At 36.2% G+C, this 19,640-nt stretch overlaps 1 protein-coding gene across 1 annotated transcript in view; it reads left to right on the forward strand.

The window, feature by feature from the left end:
- Positions 1-3,930: 3,930 nt before the first annotated feature.
- The window catches only part of LOC145688273 (DNA repair endonuclease XPF-like), a 57,341-nt gene continuing 41,631 nt past the window's right edge, over positions 3,931-19,640 (forward strand). Inside the window, exon 1 of the mRNA XM_081762269.1 lies at positions 3,931-4,208. The gene's annotated coding sequence lies outside the window, so the exon portion shown is untranslated. The remainder of the gene's footprint in view (positions 4,209-19,640) is intronic.

Below are 19,640 nucleotides of genomic sequence, written 5' to 3' on the forward strand. Positions count from 1 at the left end.
TAGTTTCTTTCAAGAAATTTTGTTTCGGTCCTGTTCTATCCAATTCAAGAGCATTCAATAGCCTATCAGCGCTCGAGTTGAGTGCAGGAAAATACAAAGCATGTATGATGGCGTCGTGAGACAGAGCTGCAGTAGTTGAATAAATATGTTTTCGTTACTCTTTTCCATAATTATCTGATATTCCAAGCGTGCATTATAATAATAAACAAAAGCTAATATTTGCGCCGGAAGATATTAGTATTTTTTTGTTGATAACATACACGATTTATATAGTTACAATGCATATGCCCATAACTTTTGTTAAATTTTGAGGGAATGAGAAGTATAAGTATTAATTTGAGAATTTAATATACAAGAATACCGGGTTTAGATTAAGAAAGAAGAGTCCCTGGAAATGATTACATGTTACCCTATTGTAATCTAATTATTTTATCACGAAATCCACACGTAGTATTTCAGAAGTTATTTCTTCATCACGACGTAGGCTGTAGTGTAAGAAACACGAGAATAAGAATCATGTATAAATGAGAATAGTGCAACAAACCCTTGACATCGTATTCACTCATTTGAACTGACCTTGTAATGATTTGATGCTGGTAACATTAAAGTTCTAAACATAAAATACTGGTATCCTATATTATACAGGCATGTTCCGACAGTGGGAATTATTACGGTATCTCAGATAATCCTGCTTCACCGTGTGCGTGGGTTTTCTCGGGGTTCTCCCGTTTCCTCCCACTTTCTTCATTCCACCATTTCATTCATTACTCATTATCACCGTCTCCTTTAGCCTAACCGGCATAACCGTGGGACGTAATACTCAAAATTTCATTTCATTTCAATCCTGCTTCAAACGCACTCACACATTTTAACAGTAAAATTACTATTCGTTTGACAGGTTATTCTTAACCAGTACCAAATCAGGGATAGATTTTTGAAGAAAGTCTGATGCAGATATGGACGGTAAGTCCAGTAGCTGAAAAAATATTATCATTGCTTCGTTCTGTTTTCTGTGATTTCAGCCTTTTCTTTAGTCTTCGATGCCATAGCATAAATAACATAAAAAAGGCAGTCATTACCTCGTGATACACACAATTTTAGGAAACAGTTCGATTTTTTTCATTTTGAGTGTGGTTCTGTCATCAGCTCGCCATTTGAAGAATCAGATTTTTTTTTTAAGAAAAAAGCTTAGTATAGGAAACGATTTTATACCTAAGCAGCACTTTACTGTTTTAACGTCAGCCAACCTAACTGGCATTTAATGTAAAAAAGGACAAAATATTTAGTGAAAATTCGATGGGATTACTGCAAAATCAGTTGATCTGTTTTCTAAGTTATTTAATATAATCTATTAAATTACAAATGTCTGCAGAAAGTTACGAAAAATATGCTAATATTATTGCTATTCATGCGCAGGTCTGAACTAAATCAGTACGCAGTTTCGCTTTCATAAGTTTTCATAGTTACAGTCACTTGTTTTGCACTGACATCTATTAACAAGAATATAAAACAGATTCAATACCTCTGTGATGGTGTAAAAGTTGTTTCAAGTCCATTGGAGACTCTTGTTCAAGTGTCTTGAACAATACTCCTTTGAACGTGTAAATTTGAAGTATTGAATGGTTTTGTTCAAGCTTTCATGGATCGTCTACAAGAAGCATAAGATACTGCATATTCTTCTACTAATATTACTTCTTTCATCCAACATTTCAGCCAAATATTGTTGTGAGTAACCCCATTATTTTATTTTATAGGTTTGCAATCACTGATGTTGCAGAAAAGTTGATTTCTTTGCAACAGGGAACTTTTCCCGGGTGTGTTCGATTACTTGGATCGCATACTGTAACTGTTCTTCAGTGTTAAAGAGTCCTGGGTGAGCCACTACTTGTATCAGGGCGACATCACGCTCTGCATGAGCATTTATGTTTGTTAATGAACAAACAATTGCCTTAGTGGCCTTAAAGTCATCTCCATCACTCCATACAACAGGGTCTTCACTGGAGAAACATCTGGCATGCCAAGAACAAATATATTTCGGCTTTGTTTTTTTTTTTTTCTTGTCAAGATCTACGAAGGCCTTATACAGAGTCTTTTTAAAGCTTGATTAATGTCATACTAAAGAGTTCGATTAACATATGTTTCGTGCTGTAGTCAGACCTTTAGTATTACGCTAATCATACTTCAAAACGATTCTCCATAAGGCTCCGAGTTTCTTGCTTTCTACCATTGCCAAATGCACCTATGCTCGGATTGATAAACCTTCTCCTTCTTTAATCTCTGCAGATGATTGCACCATATCTCGGGCCTTATGCAGAGTTGTTTTGATGTCTGATTAACACCATACTATGGGCTTGACTAAAGGATGGTTATCAAAATTGTATTCAGAGACTCTTAGGACGTAGAATTGGACGAAGTTAATCACATGTGACTAATTAATCTACAGCAGAAAGTAATCTTTTACCCACGGTTTAGCGTGCTACACAACATTTCGTATTTCGTAAATCATGTATTTTCATTTTTACAGACTACGCATGCGCTCATCTACTTTTCCGTAAATGCCCCATTTATTTTACTCACCGATGCATTGGGGTTCTATGTGTTAATCATACCCAAATCATCATTTTAGTTGTACTCAAAGTAGACTCTGAATACCAAAAAGTGCACTTTCCTTAGTTAGAGTTAGTATGAATACTAACTAGTCTGCGACTAAACTTCGATTAACGAATTTTCTCTGAATACCGCCCATCCAGTCCAACTCTGGATCAAAGAGACTAAGGAGGATCAAATCTTCTGTCAGGTACTACAGATGTCATGTTATTTTGTGTAATGTTCCTTCACTAATCCCACGCTGAGGATAAGCATGAAATTCCTTAAGTATGAGATCATTTCAGGCTGCTTTAAAAGCCTGGGGTGGCAGAAACCAAAATTTAACATAAATCGTTGCAAGAAATGTGTAGAGATTTCGCAATCCCTGCAACTTTCTCTGTGTAGAGACCTGCACGGGCCGGGCTTGGGCGGGCCGACTCTATTATTTATTTGGGCCGGGCCAGGCTTGGGCAGGCCGACACTGATTCCTCTTCAGGTCGGGCCGGGCTGGGGCCGATTAATTGCAATTCTTTAATAATTATTGACATTTGTTAAACGATAATTAGAATAAAGGCAAACGTTGAAGAAGTGTGCCCGTAAAAAATGTTACAAAATGAAACTTCGATAATTTATCGGGCCCGGGCCGAAAATCTCCAAAACTCTTCGGGCTCGGGCTGGGCCGGACGTAGGTACTTTCGGGCTGGATTGGGCTCGGGCCGAAAAATTCGGTCCGTGCAGGTCTCTATCTCTATGTCAGCTTAAATTGGGAACGGAACAATGAATCATTAAGACTGTAGATTGCCTTCGCCATCCAGCGAGCTTGATGCATTGATCCAGGAGTTCTTTTGTTTTGGGTTGATGATCCAGATGGTGAACTTTGAAAGAAGATTAAAATCAACAAGAGCAGTTCGCGATAATCATTTCGCGGTTGACGATCCTGCAGTTGGGGTTATCTTAAACTCTTCGGGTATTTCCCAGGGAATAATAGTTTTTAATTGTGGTTCCAATAAAACAATCTACTTGAAGCCTTATTCCGTACGAGAATTGCAAAGAGTGAGGGCCGTAGCAGATTCGCGCTACGTTGATGTAAACTGTTACGGAATAAGGTCCCGGGAAGGGAGGACTGAAGCTCAAAATGTAAAATGGCCATGTGTCATATTTCGTAGCAGTTAATATTACGTAAAATCTGCTTTTTGAGTTACGATATTAAGCATAGCACTTATAATTGATTTTTGCTCGCTCTGTGTTCGTATACGCTACCAATTTTTGCTAAGGCAGGCTTGAAATAAGTCCTCAAGAACTTCGTTCTGCACTAGGCACTCGTTCTGTTGCGGTTTGAGTGAAAATTCCCTCTGAGTTTGCAATAATCGGTACAACTTATATAATTAATTGCTTATCATACTTTGACCGACACGGAATGAGTCTCTCTAAGTCCTTGACAAGATTTCATGTCAGTGTGGCACCACTAAAACCCTTCGTCAACCAAGTTCCAACCCTGAAAGAAGCGACTGGAAATGGTGAATAGTATGATTGGTATGAAAGTTGGCGTTGTTCACCTTGAATTTATGAAAATAGAGGAATTAAGAAGGATGAAAGAGGTGTTTAAGGAATAAAAGTAATAGGTATGTTTTCTGGTTCTGTAGTTATAAGTATTATCGTATATATCATATCGTGCAGTTTCCGTAATTTGTTTCCTTATGACAATGTGACTGAGATTCTTTGTCCTTAACTTCTAATTTTTGTGTCGAACATCGTAATATTTTAACTGGAGTTTAATTTACGTTGTTTGCAATTGATTGGGTATTGAAAACGAAGACTAGGTAATTATGTGTCAATTTCTGGGAGGAAATTTAAACAAGAGAATTTGATCTATGTTTCGAACGTTGCTCACGTGGTTCGTAACGCGAAAGTCATTCTCGAAGTTGAGCCAAAGTTGTGACATGTATCAGAAATATTAGTAACAGATTGACCTTCCCTAATACTTTAGTTCTCGTAAATAAGAACGTTAGTGATATTGATTTAACTTTAAATTGGTTTTGAATTCTGTTCCTGATTATAAAGGATATGCAATTCATTAACATCCTTCGTGCTCGGGGTTCTTCAGTTTCATCCCACCATTTCACTCATCTCTCATCACCGTCTCATTTAGCTTAACCGGTATAGTAGTGGGACGTAAAACTTAAAGGTTTCATTTTTCACTAACATCCTTTACTAGACTTGCAGGACACCACAAATTATTACTATAACTTCACAAAAATAAAATCGCTGAACAAATCAATTTGTAATTAAAAAATAATTGGGTAATAGCTTCGGCGGCTTAAGTTTAGAGTTACCCCTCCACTTTCAAACCTACAAAAAAGCAACTAAAGCATTGAATATTGTTAGGTTAAGTTACCTTAGGTTAGGTTTGGTTAGTTTAAGTTACGTTACCCAGTAAGACTAGTTAGACTAGAACCGGTTCTCATAGAAGCTTACCCCATTTCTCCTGTAAATTTTCCTAATTTTTATAAAAAGTGGAGGGGCAACTCTAGACTTAACCCGCTTCGGCAACTAGCTAAACGTCTTGGCTGCATAAGACACTGTGCCTCGTGAAGCCAAGAGTTTAGCTAGTTGCCGAAACTTACACAATTATTATAATTAAAATTTGCGTTCACTTGTAAATTTTCAGGTTTGGGTATGCAAATATGATCGAATATTGTAGGTATTAATTACAATTTCATTGAGTGTATTATATTCTTAGCAAAATAAACGAATTGACATCTGGAGGAACACGTGTTCTGTTAGTCTTCTGTTACCACGCTGTGAATATTCCTCTGATGAGTCCATTGTACTTCATTCCCGTTAGTCAACAACTCTTCTGAACACTGTTAAAAGGCTGTAACATAGTAATGGTATTACCCTTTGTTAAAAAACAAAGAAAAGGAAAGAAAATCACCACCACGACGTTACAATGGTCTCCCTCTGTGATCCCGCGACGTAGCTTCCTTTATCAGCACAAATTTACGGTGATTTTGAACTGTTAGTTCTTTTTTAATTTTGCTTCACGTATAATCACCACTGATCGATAAATTTCTTACACCTTTTAGAAACATTTACATTAAGTCTAGAAGGTGTGCGACGTACAGAGCAAAAGTATGTGGTCCTGTACGTTAGCTATTTGCAAGGCTTCTGTATCAGTAGATATAGGCACAGAAGGTAGGAATTTAATTTTCTTTCATACGTTAAATCTTTCAGGGCAAGTCACCGTCCGATTCATGACTTATGTGACTGCATTAGGGTTGCCAACTGGCCAGTTTTTGACCGGTCTGGTCGAAAATATTGCTGATATATTGATTAAAGCCGGTGACCAGGCCCTATATGACTTTTTTTTTTTTTTGTGTTGTTGGAAAGGTTTAAAAAGTAACTTTCATTCTGTAAATACAAAACCACCACCTTTCACCATCTATCAACGGTTAATATATTTTGCTCATGTGTTTAGATAATTTTAGAGAGATGTGACTGTATCAGGGAATATTTGAAATTTACTTGTAACGAATTTTATTCATTTATGGAGAGTGAAAAAGGACGACTTAAAGCAATTTCCTGTAGCAATTTTAAATTTTCCAAACCCATAATTGTCACCACAACAACAACTACTACTACTTACATCTTAAATCTTTATAACGTGCGATTCCGATTCATTATGAACTACTATGGCCTATGTTTAGCAGAAGGGGTCCTGCTCTTTTCTCTAAAAAAAAAAGAAGTTACAATTTTGGTAATTTCTGTTCACATTCGGTTAGGATAGGTTAGGTTAGCGTTATATTACTATAAAGGTCCCGCATAATTTTCCAAAAAATAATAGAATTTCGCTTATTTCTACTAATATTAGGTTGGTTAGTTAGGTTAGATTAGATTTGGTTACATTATGTTACGTCTATTGCTGACAGATGACGAGAAGAACCCTAAAACAGGGGAAGCGCGAAAGGTCAACGACACGGTCAAGTCCATTTTTGGTTTTTGAGGTGTGGTCTATACTTAGATGTCGTCTGCTACTCCGGGTAAAGTTATATGTGTGTTATTCCGTGGTGTCATTTGAAACCCCGTGCGAAAAGTGCGCGAGCCCATATCTACGTCATACTACTTCTGCTAGGGTTCTTCTCGTCATCTGTCCACTGTAAGTACTTGCATCATTCATTTCTCCTGTAAATTTTGTGTTTTTACGTGCTTCTGGACCCCTTGTACTAAACATACTCCACTAGTATTAATCGTTAGGTAAATACAATAAAATGATCAATACCGATTTCAGGTACTCATATATAGCCCAGCACAATGTATCTATTAAGCTTATTAGTAAATGTACTAAGGATATGCAGAATACAGGTGCTAATGCACTTTTGTTCACGATAGTACATATCCTTCCAATGGATGGGTTCGAACAGAGATACTTCACATTTAGATCCACAGCATAGGAAATTTTAAGGGGATGCCGGTTTTTGTATTTTCTAGAGTTGGCAACCCTAGACTGTATCGAGGAAATAGTGTGCTCATACATTGCGGGGCGTCGGCCTTTCTGGGTTAATCAAAACTTTTCAACCAAAACACTCAAGACTACTAGTGGTATTTCAAAGTCATCTAGAACATAACTTCACCTTTAATTTAGAACAGACGCGGGAAGGAAATTGTTTTGCGTCACAGCGATAATGTACTTTGCGTAAACTGAGAAATTTAGCTTCCTAAAATTTATTCTTTTGAAGTGCAAGGATGTATTTTTTACCCTTAATATTCAATAACCATGATGGTGTATATGTTTAATTATTAACTCTACCTACCGAGTGTTATAAGGTTCGGCCAGAAATTTGAAATCGATGCATTGGTTACGAGATATGGTTTTCGCACTGAGTAGCATGACTCTGGTCCGCCTACATGGCCAGTGCGACTCCATATATAATATTATATATATATATATGGTTCACTCGAGCAGACAGTTCTACCAAAAAGAACATTTAGGAATAAAATGAGATGTGAAACATTTTTCGTGAAGGAATGAGAGTGTGAATATAAGTAATTTCGGGTAAACTTTACAAGGCACGCTCCAGCTGCGCATCAATAAGTAGGGCTCTTTTAAAAAGTAGAGTAGAGTAGAATAAGGTATAAATAAGTAAGGTAGGGGTTAGGAACGTGTTAGCTTAAGGTTAAGTAAGTTTTGATCCATTTTCATAAAATTATTAGTGTGTAATTTCTCGTTTCTGAGTGAGTATACCTGCTGGAGCGGGCGTTGTAAAGTTAACCCGTAATTTCTGTCAGTGCACAGCATATTGAGATTAATTTTGAATGGTAGAACCAACCTAAATATGTAAGAAATCTGTCAAAATTTGGTAGAACCCCGTCTGCTTGAGTAATGCCAGAAAATACCTTTCGCACTAGCTTTCCACTTCAAGGCTCGATCCCTGTCTAAGTAAGTTTGTGGTGGACATCATGTTTATGTATACTCCCGTCTCATTCCACTAATTCTTTCATCATCTTTCACTTGCTTTTATCATCGTCTCCCTTAGTCTAACAGGCATAATCGTGGGACGTTAAACTCAGATTTCATTTTTCCGACTTTACTCGACACGTATTAGTCTCATTCGACGCGACTTGAGTGATTTTACACTGACGAAAGCGTGCTGACATGGGTCAACCCAGAGTTGATTTCTAGTGTGAAAACGTCTACTGTGATATGATATTCTGTATTACGATTTACACAGTGTCAGCCTCGAGAACGACCGGGGTTTCTGAAACTGACCTTAAATTGTTAGGAGTACGGAAGTAAAATTTTACAGAAGAATCTTAATACCGTAGCAGGGCAAGACTTTACTATAGGCATTTCATTCAATTGACTCGTTCATTGAATCGATTCCTTAGAAACTGATTCTTCGGAACAGTTTCCCAATTGTTCCGAAGAACCAGTTCGTAAAGAATCAACTCGAGAAAGGTTCTAGAATGCTGTTTTACCACACTGATTACTAACCAGATTGGTTACTTTCTATATGCAATTTCACAGAGAAAGGAAACAACCTGCTTCATAATAATATGGTAGAGCAGCATTCTAGAACGTTCCACCAATACCCCACGCTTTAAAAAATAAAAATACAAAAATTTGCACGAAATATAAAACAGAATTCGTGTTAAGTCATTCTACAAGGGAGAGCAAAGCAAAAATTATATATTAAAATGCACTGTACTACAAGGGGGCAAGTCCCCCTAACCGCCTCTAAACCAAAAAATATATATTGAAGTAAATTTTACTACAAGGGGGGCAAGCCCCCCTAACCATTCTCCAAAGCACTACCTACATATCAAAACTTAAGAAAATATATAAAAGAACAACATACCTGAGGCGAAACTGAAGTGTACAATTCACCAGCATGCCTCATAAAAATTAAATATTTTTCACCAATTCTTGCATTCTTACAAAATTCTCGACACCATAGATAATATGCAAATTGCAAATTATGGGCTCAGAACCATGAGTACAACTTCAATTTCTTTTCAAATGACACCAAAGATTTTTTTATATTGTGCGTGTAGGCACCACTTACTGGGTCAAAGAAGTTTGAAGAATGCTTCACAGTCAAATGATGTCATCCATCAGTACTTAATAATGAATACCCCTTCCAGCAATCAGTTATAATTGTGGAATTAACATTAATGTGTCTAGTAATAACTTCAACTAAATTTTCTGCCGACTTCTTCTCATTCGGACATTCACTCAAAAAATATCTCCTGTCTCTCGGCAAATTCCACCTACATTCCACACTTTCTTCTTTTCCCTTCCAACATTATATTTTCTCCGTCCAAAGAGTGCCTCATCAATCTCTACTTTCAACCCGGATCCACCAATAACAAGGACAGAATGTCTTACAACAGCCTCAAAGCACACCTCTCTACAATAATTTAGCCAATCGGGTACAGTTCTCGAACTTATTTTCCCTTGAAACGAACACTCATGAATAATAATTGCGTAGTTAGTAACACCAGCAACGAACATATATGATATTAACAGAATTTCACGAACTTGCAACTTCGAATGACTGATAAAAGAACCATTTCGAACAGAAACTTCGTTTTAAATATGCATGACATTTCGGTTGTAATACACACAAGAAACTTTCAGACGATCACCTCGAACTACAGTATCTAACTTACATCTCCTTTCACAAACGTTGCAATCTACATCTAACTTTAAAATTCCAACTGAGAAACAAAAGCGGTAGCTATTTTTTTCACCTTTAACCACCAAAGATCCTAGCATACACAAATTTAAATTAGCGATCTTTTCATCCTCATATAAAATTTCAACACCGTTTGCCAGTAAACCGCCCACGCAAAACGTACCCAGCAAGGAAGAGAGCATAGCACAACCTACAGCAAAACAGAACAAACAGCACTGACACACCACACCTACAAACAGAACCACATGACGTCACACCCAACTTTCCGAGGCTGGCGGGAAAGAGCCTCGCAACATTCCATACAAGAAGAACGAAAGTACCACGTACCAGAGAAATCACGTTCTAAAGACGATTCACATCAAGAACCAAATCACTGAATCAAAGAATCAAATGAACGATGAAATGCCTATAGTAAAGACTTACCCCGTAGCAGTATTAAGGAATACACAAAGGCCGTGTCCAAAAGTGCATAGTGCACACTTCGAGGATGCACACTCGAAGTCTACAAATGGAGTGCACACTAAATAGTGTACACTTCGTAAAATTAGCTTTTGATCAGCACTTGCTTACAGCGCCTCGTTGTGGTGGAATATGGAACATTGATGACAAAAGAAGGGAGAATTTCGCGTACTAGAAAAAATTAGCATGCTTTTTTTTCTTTAGATGAATGACTTTCCAGTTATATTAAAGATAAATAAACCGTACAGATTGACTATATGGGGTAACCATAAAATGATTTAAGAGTTTTTTTCATGTATGCCAACAGCTTCAGCTTTGCCGTGCCTGCAAATATTTGTCATTTTGGGTATTTCACGCGCAGATTAACAAGAGCGGAGCATAAATGCAATACATATATAATATATGTGTGCGTTGTCTTATGTGCACAATAAACTCGTAACAGCATAAAAAACACTAAACTATTGGCGATATTCTACTTTATTAGGCATGCTTGCGGAGGGAATATTTAATAATCTCCCGAAAGAAGAGTAGCACTGGTGATTAGGGCGCTGAAGACACTTTTGCGAATTAGTTTAGGAATTTTATTGCAACTGAAAGTAGGCAACGTGCAAGAGCGTTAGGACACTGAGGGGAGCGGTATTTACAATAATGTGGCACAAAACTACTTTGGGAGAGGGTTGATACTGAGTATAATTGCTTCCTGTACGGTAGATTTCACAACAATGACAGTATAATTGTTGTAGTTCTACTGTATTCTTTCAGTTCAGGCATACTGATTGAACTCTTTCTACCATATTGCGCTAATATTGAAGTTCCTTAGATGTTATTCTTTCACTGTGAATTTATTGATTTTACCTGGAAATCATCGAAATAGTGTCTCCGTATTCTTAATCTACAGCAAAAGTTAACACACAGAAGGATGACAAGGAAAGAAATGGTAAAGTTGAACAACATGAGGACCAAAATTACAGAAAAAAGCTATTATGTCGCTATGAAATACCAATTTATAAGGATAATGCATACTCAAGGCGAATAACCCTAATGAAAGTAGTATGGTAAAAATAAAAAAAAAGTGAGATTACTATCTTATAAGCCTGCTTGAATGGAGTTCTGTATATTGTATACACTTCAACATTTACGTGCATTTTACTACGCTTTCGGCGCCCTACATCTCTCTTGAAATATACTCTCCTACATGCTTCCCACTGCGAAAATGGTTATTCAGTAACGAAGCAAATCCCCTCGTCCAAATATAAACGTAAAATAAACTACTAAAAATATAATAAGAATTTTATGAAAATTAAGAGACGGTTTTATGAAAAAATACAGTATGTAATGTAATGGCTCTCATTGTTCAACTATACGGAAGAAATTATTGTTCATAATCTTTTAATACTGGGTACAGTAATGGGATTATATGAATTAAGAGGAAGGCAAGTCTTTACTTTGGACATTTCTTTCAATGAATCGTTCAATGAACCGATTCGTAACGAAGACGGAAAAGAAAGTGCTCTGCGGGGTTCCAACCAGCCTTCACTCGCTAACACTCGCTCGTCAATATTATGTGAATTAAATGTTATACTTTGGTACAAAAAGGAACCAACCTACCTACTACCTTATATACAGTATATGGGTGAAGAGGCAAGTTGTTAAAACCGGAACCAAGAGATCAAATCACTAAATCGAAGAATAAAAAAAAATGAAATGGCCATAGTAAAGACTTACCAGGAGTAATTTGTGAAATCTTTGATAAATGTGGAGAAAGGAATTTTTGATCTGTATTTCACTTTTCGGTACCTGTCAAAAATACACAATGTATGGTAATTGGTATATTACAGTCTCTCTCAAGTGCAAGGAAATATGGTATCCTTGAAAGGAATTCGTTTAGAATCAAAACTATAAAATTAGGTTTATGTGTCTATGAATTAACATTTGCGGCTGCGGCTGTAGCTGTAGCTATAGAGAAATGAATATTCTATGTATACTATGCTAGAACTTAATATATTCATACACCATTAAAATTTGTCATTTACGTACAAATAGCCGCATTACCGATAGTGCAACTATTTCAATTAAGCTACATAAACCATGTAATATTTAAGCACAAATGTCTTTATAGCATTATTAAAGAAACTATTTGTTTGTTTTCCCTATACTATTTTAAATTCTATTGCATACTCAAAGAACATAACGTAAATACATTTGTTATTTGCGTAATATTTTTATATTCGACTTGTAAAATCACTAACTTGTATGTTTATCAAGTAAATTATTACAAAATCAGTCCACAAATATATTTACTTAAACAAAAATATTAAGAATATGCCTATTAAAATTTTATTAGGTCATTCTACGAGAAATCGCCATATTAAGCACACAAGTATACTAACGTAGTGTACATCCTCGCACACTACGCACTATGCACTTGCACACTTGTGAACTTGGACCTTTTGACGCACACTAGGTGACGTCACTTCCGGAAATAAGCGTACTTCAAATGTGCACTTGTATCTTTTGGACACGGCCAAAGTTTCATTATGCGACTCTGTTGGTGACATTCCGGATTTTTTCTGGGAATCAACCAACAATAATTAAATTACTAAAATGCAACAACATGCTTTTCATGAGGGCCTTAGTGTTTACTATATATAATTTTATTTTGAGGTTCGTTACAAATAATTCAATTTGACTAGCTGAACCTGCGCTCTCCACACAGCGCATCATTCGCATATGAGCATAAATCTCCTCATTCCTCACAACATATGTACACCTTGTCTCAAAAAGGTTGAGCGCATTCTTTATTGGTGTTTTGAGGCAAAAATTTTCTAAGTCCAGCTTCGGGTATCTTCGGGAAATAGTAAGCCAGGTTCGAACCTCCAAGCCAGCCTTTGCAATCGGGAAAAAGTTTGCAGATGTGTTTTTCTTCTTTTAAATATAATAAGACTTGTTACCAAGTGTTTAAAAAAGCAACATTGATTGAAATAATTAACGATACAATATTTCGAAACCTTATATTAATATGAGCACATGCTTGTTTGTCATTTAGCTCTCTATACGTAATGGAACATTTAAATACGTTAAAGAATCTTTCCATATGTAAAAGAATGCTCAAAATTAAGAAATAGAACATAATTATCGCCTGAGTACTAAAATAAAAGTCAAAGTAAAACAGAAACAGCGTTTGTAATGGATATGAATGTCATAATTATCTTGAGATTCGTTATACATCGCTAGAAGCTTATTTCCCGAAGTCCTTGTGTTAGCTCATTGGTAAGCTGTCGGATTTCAAATCATAAGGTTGTGGGTTCGAATTCCATCTGGATCAATACATTTTTTAAAATTATATTTTCCGCAATGCATGAAAAATTATATAAAATAATTACATTAAAATACATAAGTTGTTTATATATAACATAATCATTGCAGAACATAGTAATTATTATGTTTAAAATATAACATCTGAGATAATTTTCACAGTAGGTCGGTATTATATATGAGGATGTAAATACAAGTTAAGAAACTCGTTCAATAGCAATAAATAAATCATGTAGTGTATTTATTTGCAGCTATTTGTCATATAGAGAGTAATTCTCAACATTCATAATACAGAATGTCATTTATGTTCTTGAAAAGTTATTCGATGCATAAACAGAGGGTATAAACAGAGAATCCAAAGTCGGAACACTCGCAAAAAAATTCATGAACCCCAAAGGTCACGTGAGCAGACTGGAATTGTCCTTATGAAGCATGCCACAGCAGAAAGTCTTTACATAGATTTTCAATTCAATTCCTGGCTTTTGCAATGTGGAAGTGGTGATGCCTTGAGTCGCCCTCTCTCGCTCGCTCACTCTCTATTTATACAGAATATAAAAGTGGATTTATATGTGTGTTTCAACATAATTCTGATATATCTAGAGCAATTTTAACTATATTTCTTACAGTCTGGAAAAAGGGTACTGTCGGGATACATATCAAAAATGCTAGAAACGGGTCGATATTAGTATCGAATCCATAGTTTCGTGGTCGCTTAGGTGAATAGCTCTACTTTCAATTCAAGTCCAATTAAGCTCCCATTAGCACCCAGGATGGTTACGTAGCGACATAAAGATATCGAAATCAACCGATATTAGAATTGAATCGTAAGTTTTCAGCGCCGCTAACAGTGCAGCATTTCCCATTAGTCCACATTAGTCCCATTGCCTATACGGCAACATATTTGCAGAGTGCAAATTTTAAAACTTGAATAATATTATAATTTTTTCCGTATGAAAAAGTTAAAAATCATGAGCAAATATACTATTTCACGAACAATCCTCTTTTACTATTCTAATATGTTTAATAATAGCGTAAGAAATCTAATAGTAATTCAGAACATGTTTCACAGTTGTTATTTTTTGTTACATAGTTGTAGCTGTAGCATGTAGTGAGTGGAATTTAACTGTAATAAATTCACTAATTAACCATATTCGAATTAAGTTTTATTTTTAAGTTCGGAATGAAGAGGCGGAGAAATATGTAGTTATTGGGGCACCGAGCTTTTCTACATTTTACTTTCAAGATCTCCATTTTTCTTTTGTCATTTGTTCCTAATAAAAAAAGTTCAGTCACTTTTGGATTGTCATAGGATAGTAGGAGTTGGATTTTGGGATGCAGCCTGTGAGATTCTAGAGGAGCTAACTGCTTGAAAAAATATTTTTGAATCATCTGTAACATATGAAATAAGGATATGTATCATAAAAAATTGAAAGTAACTATGTCTGCGTAATCATCACGGTCAAATTGCAAAGTCAATTGAATTGACGTTTGGTATATAATCAGGCTCCAATCCCAACTGGAAAGTTATCATACGCGTGTCACTTTCATTATAATACATATCCTTAGGGGGAGTAGAAGTCCGAATTTTTGCGAAAAATTTAGTATCTCACAAGCCGTTCAACTGAGAGCTGAAATTCAGCATATAACTCTTTATTAAAAATAAAGAGAATATGCCCTGGCATTTTTTAAAATTGTCTTTTATGAGCGGGGGACGGGGGTGCATTTTCTATATATTGGAAATTGGTAGTGGGTTGATTTCTAAAAATAATCGAAAACGATTGATATTAGTTGAGAAAAAAATTGAGTAATGCAAACTAAAGTTATTTTTGAATTTTATACCCACTGCTTTCTATTTATAATTGCTGAAGCTGGTGTTTAATATATGGAGCGTTCCGAGCATAAGGCAATCAAGCCATAAAGTTAGAGAAAAATGGCCATAAAATTTGTATTCTAAACTTAATTACATGGGCATTTTCAATTAGTACGGCATGCTTAATTATATAGAAAATTAGTTTCTCTCTCTCTCCTTTTTTTTTTTTTTTTTTTTTTTTTTTTTTTTTTTTTTTTTTTACGTTGGTCTACTTTTCCTTGATTCGAAACTTTTAAATTTCACCCTATTTTCTACTGAAATGTGTCTGTAAGGCAACAAAGAAATAAATATGATAAATTTAAATTCATTTTAATTCGGAAGATGAGAAACACTTTGCCATTATATATCGTAAAGGTCAGACCCACCAGTATTGTAACAAAGAGGTGCTTGAGCCAATGACGGTAGAAATTCAAACTCCGATAAGTGATAATTTCACAGTCTTGTTTTATTACAAGTGTAATCTCTTTAGTCAATGGAGAGGAGGACGTGGGTCATCGGTCAGAGTTGATGTCGATGGGTTTTGGTGGGTCGGAGTGGTCGCAATGGTTCAGAGTGGTTCATAGTTGGTGGTGGATCAGAGTGGATCACGATGGTTGATGGGTCAGAGTGGGCCAATGGGTCATTTGGGTGGTGGGTGATAGTGGGTCATGGTGGGTCGTGGATCAAATTTTCATTGACCCACACCATCTCTGGTTAAAATTGTACTAAAGATAAGAGGCACCGAAGATGCATGTCGGCTATTATGCTCAAATTTTGCGCATGGATAGTACTCCACCAGAAAGCAATAAATCTGAAACGGTTCACGGTATGACCTCCTAGAACTCGATTTGTAGGGGTTTGTCTGATTGGCTAAATTAAGACGTCAATGATTTATCCTTCAAAAACCAAGCTTTTTATGATCGTTTCCGTGGGGAAGTCAGAACACGTGCCTAGTAATCGTAATTTTTATAGTTCGCGTCCACCCCGGGGTATTTGTTTTGTGTTTTTTAGATTCAGCTAAATATAAACAAATCACACATATAGGCATTTTAACATATTTTGGGAGAGTAATTTTGTGGTTCGTTGGCGTTTCATCGCGTCTCTGCCGCTGGTAGTAAAGTTTTCAAAATGGAACTTGGGCCATCACGGATCGTCGCTGCGGGGCCACCAATTTCTGGCGAGAGGTTAAGACTTAGGCTAGTCGAGAGAGCGTTACCCCCAGAGCGAACGCGGCCTAGGTGGCTATACGGTAATTTTAGTTTCACCAGAGTTGTAAATCATACTATAAGCCAGTCAGGGTTTCCAGGTCTTTTCTTTTCACTTCCCGCGCCAGAAGTGTAGAATGAGAATGAACTACTTCAGTTGGTTTCTTGTGAGAATAATCTGTGTATTAATTTGTATAAAATCCATATTAATCTGTGTATCTGTATAAAAAGGATGTGTATGTATGTTAGGAATGGTATAGAGACGAGATGAAACTCAATACACTCTCGGTCTCGTCTCGAGTCGAAAAACATCGTATTAGTCTCGGTCTCGTTTCCATCAATATATGGAGCTCCTTCGTGACTAGTGGTAAGCGTACGTGTCTTTGGCGTGGTAGACCTGGATTCGATTCTAGGCAGGAGGTTATGTGCTTAGGGTAGGGTCATCAAATCATCAACTAGAAAAAACGGGACAACTTTTTACTTTTGGATAGATTGCTCCCCTAAATATATATTTTGGCTCTCCCTTCTCTATTTCTCTCTCTCTCTCTCTCTGTATCTCTCACAAAAAAGGCAAATTTACACATTTTCGTTTTAAAACCTATTGAAAAGGTTGTGGAATTAATTAAATAACAAGTAACTATCAGCAACTACAAAAAAACAAGTTTTGAAAACATTATCTCTTCCAAGCGACAGAAAAGTTTCAAAATATCCATGTTGCCCACCAACCTATGGTTGAGGTGAACAAGAAGACTGAAAATATATGAAACACTCATCAATATGTCAACAACAAAATCTGTCACTGGCAGAATTTATAACAAACTACTCTCAGCTTCCAACTCCCTTTATTTTCTTTTTCTTACTTTTAAACATTATTTCACTTAGAACTAGTTTTCTTTTTACTTTCAGTTTTATTGTTCTATACTTTGTTCCCCTTTCGTAAATGACAGTATATTACATCTTAGTTAAATCACGGAAAAACTGTACTGTTCTGATGACAGCGCCTCAGTCTTCCACCCCCCAAAACAGAGAGTAAAAACAGTTTGTTTTTCATAAGACTTTCAGCCCATTGCACTGTCGTCTGCGCAGTGGGAGTCTTGAGGGGAGGCCTAGGAGGGAAAACAGTGCAACCACCACATCCAATATCGCAAAAGTCGTAATGACGTTGCTCAGTAATTAGACATATTCCAATATAATTACATAGCTTAGAAAATAATAATATAAATTAGGAAATTTTAGATTGGAAAGTTTTTTGCACCCAGTGTACGTAAATACGGGACATTTTGGCGTCCCGGGAAAATTTTTCGGGACACCGGGAATGGTAGTGAACGGATGGCCACCCTAGGTTAGGGTCCCACGTTGAGCTGTAGTTCACGTCTGATGTAGCCTCGCTGATATAGTCGAAAGAGACGGAGCAAGAGGCATTTTTTTTTCTAAGATATCCTCTGTATCGAAAACAAATATTAGACCCCAATCAATAAATTCCAACATTTACACTACTTTATACTTTACTAGCTATGCACGTGCCTTTGGAGAATGGGGTTCCGGATTCGAATCCTGTGGGAGATCATTGAAAAGTTTCAGCGCATAAAGGTTGTTTAGATTCCACCTTAAACTGTAGGTTCACATCTTGTATAGCTTCGGTGCTGAAAGGACCGCTAAATTCCAAGCCACCAAGTATAAAATTTACATCATGATATTTTTAACCAATTCTCTGGTTTAATCTTTTAATTTTTTTTCTTCTCATGATTTAGGCTAATTCTGAAACTCCTACTCTCTACCAATTTTAGCACCTTATTTTCAGTTTCAGAACAAAGTTGATAAAACACGAGCAGTTGCAGTTAAAATAAATAAATAAAATAAAATTACATATCTTTCTCAGGAATATTTCTAAGCTGCATGGAAAGAAATGTCTGGAAACTGAAACATTATGTGTTTGTTTTACAAAACTAAATTTCGAAATAATTTGGCAACGTAGTTTTTCGGTCATTTCAAAGACTGGAAAGAGAATAAGATGTATTGAATCCCAATTTAAAATTATGGTCTTTGCTGTTTAAAACATTTTCGATATACCTAAGTACCAAACTATTAGAGGTGGCATTTTCCGCCTTTCTCTTGTGCACACATCTATGGCTTAGACCATCTAAGGGCAATTGTTCCATCATCTAACATATCCACCCCATAAAATGCCGGATAGCCGGCCCTGGCCCTTTCGGACTGTTGCGCCTTAAGGTTTGGTATATATGAGGTATATTGGAAGTTGGCACAACTGTAACAAAGTATTTATTATTATTATTATTATTATTATTATTATTATTATTATTATTATTATTATTATTATTCATAGTGAACATACAATTTAGCTCGATGTAGCTCTACTTAACGTATTAAATGAAACCATAAAATAAGAATATTCTTCCTTCTTCATTCTGAGAATTCTGTTCCATTCCCTCCTAGTCTGGAACAAATATTGCAGCTACTTCTCTCTACATTTTTATTGTTAAGTCACGATTCATGTAGTTCGTATCTCTTAAATTATATAGGCATGGCCTATTTTGTATTCCGATTATAAACGCCTCTGCGTTAAACACACTAACCATGATTGGAGATGTACACAGGACACGTTTTCAAACACAACTGAAAATTTCTCTTTGTGATTACACTTGTGGTTATCTGTTTGGGGGTGGAGTTCGAGCTTCGGAGATAGGGGCTCAAATTCAAGTTATTTCGTTGTTTCATCTTTTGCCTAAAGCCAAATATTTTGCTTATAGATTACCATGGCACCAGCTAACTGTCAATCAAGTGTATCACGAGAAATCACCGTGTTACATAGATTTTTCTGTGATTAGCTATTTTTCGGAATTTCCTTCTATTTTTGTGAATTTTCTTTTGTTATACACACACATACTTTATAATAGCACAGTTCCATCCTCTGCACAAAGCGTCTTCCAAGCAGCTGTTTCTTGCTACAATCCCCTTGCCTGGCAACACGTCTTTCCTTTCTGTCCTTCCTTTTGAAATCTTTTAAACAGC

Source organism: Thermobia domestica, chromosome 6, assembly GCF_964235325.1.
Source record: "Thermobia domestica chromosome 6, izTheDome1.hap1.1, whole genome shotgun sequence".
NCBI lineage: Eukaryota > Metazoa > Arthropoda > Insecta > Zygentoma > Lepismatidae > Thermobia > Thermobia domestica.